Raw genomic sequence first — 1,850 nt, 5'->3', positions numbered from 1 at the left:
ATGATAGGCACATTAAACTTGAGTTGGTGATGGAGTGGTGGACGAGGTTTGATGAAATTTATAGCAATGAGGGTGTCTATTGTTTCCCTCAATTTGTTTGATCCCCTCATCCTCACCAATGCAAAAATGCCTACCTATGTATGTAATGATGCCACCCACCACTATGTCTCCCTTACCGGCTGATCTAGTTCCTACAAAGTCTAGGTAATCAATCAAATAGAAACAAGTGTTGACGGGGTAGTTTGTAGAGCATTGCTCACAACATGAACAGCTCATCGACTCTAGTGTTTCCTAGCTCGGTTCTACCCCAAATAGTGCAAGCCATTACCCTTTGAAGGTACCTAAGTACAGGGTTGTGAATGTTGCTAGCTTTATTGGCTCTAGTGACAAAGGAGCTAAGGTCGGTGATACATTCCTAAAAGACAACGGGTTGATAGTCAACCGTCTTAAGGCTAGGATCTCAAGAATCATGGATATACCCCTCGTTTGCAAAACCTAAGGCATCACAAAAGTGCTGAAGAGACATATCATAATCAATATTCATTAGCCTAAAAGAAACTCTATGGTTAGGGTTATCATAATTCAACCTATCTTTAGTAAAAACAATGGAACTCAAAAATTCATAGGTGAAATTCTCATAATCCCTCATAGGTTCTAATATATCAGTCCAACCTAGCCTTCCTATCAACCTATAGGCATCATTTCTAAGCTCTAGCATATTCAAAGTATGAGAATCATGATATCGAGAAGGATGCAAGGGTTTAAAGATTAGAATTTTATACCTATCCCTTTGTGAGTTGTCCTTAAACTTGATCCCATGATTCTTGACTTGTGCTTGCTTCTTTGAGGGAGGTCCTCCTTGAGACCTTTCTGGTTCCTTACCACTTCTTCTTGAAGCCATTAGACCTTGACCTTGGGTTGACTTGAATGTTTAGGGTTTGGGAAGATTTTTGGTGGAAAGAATTGGTTTAGGGTTGGGGTTTTTGTTTGAATAAGGTTTATGAGTTCGCTTATGAGATTGGTGAAGGATCTGTGGTTTTTGGGTTAGGTTTTGAATGAGTAGGGTTTTGGTGAATTATTGGTTTGGGTGGCTGAAAGTTTTTTTGATTGGCTGTTTGTGGTTTGGGTGAAGTTTGTGATCGATTTGTGGAAGAATTGAATTGGTTTGGTTGAGTTTTGATGGAGATATGAAGGTTTGAAGATGGATGGTTATGGAGGTTTTGAGAGAGGGTTAGAAGATGAAAGAGGTTTGGGGTTTGAGAATGAGGAAGAAGAAGAAAAAATTGTAAGGTTATAGGTGGGTAGATATCGGGCACGGCCGTGCCACCCTTGGCACGGGCCGTGCCAACATTCTGTGGCTTGGCAAGGTTTTTGTCTTCAAAACACTGGCACGACCGTGCCAACATTAGCACGGGCCGTGCCAACCTTCTGGTCAGGGGGCTTCAAAATTTTCTTTTTTCAGTTTTTTCGAATCACACTTGGACATTTACCTACAAAACAACTTAAAACAAAGAAAAACAAACAAAACAAAGCAATTAAATGCGTGGGTTGCCTCCCATGAAGCGCTCTTTTATTGTCATTAGCTTGACGGTCAATAGGTTTCTCTATCCTATACCTAATCTCTCACTAAGGGACAATGGCATCAAACTAATATTCTCCCCCAAATCACATGTGGTTCTTTCTATAGTCTTGGATCCTATGACATATGGTATGGAAAAACTCTCTGGATCCTTAAGTTTAGATGACAATTTGCTTTGAATGATTGCAATGGATTTCCTAAACTGTTCATCTAACTTGGACTCATCAAACCCTTGTGGGAAATGAATTTTTGGCTCATATGGTGGTGATAT

Source organism: Medicago sativa, chromosome 8 (assembly GCF_051527215.1).
Source record: "Medicago sativa cultivar Bolivia chromosome 8, Bolivia_mono, whole genome shotgun sequence".
NCBI lineage: Eukaryota > Viridiplantae > Streptophyta > Magnoliopsida > Fabales > Fabaceae > Medicago > Medicago sativa.
Note: the sequence above shows the minus strand (reverse complement) of the source record.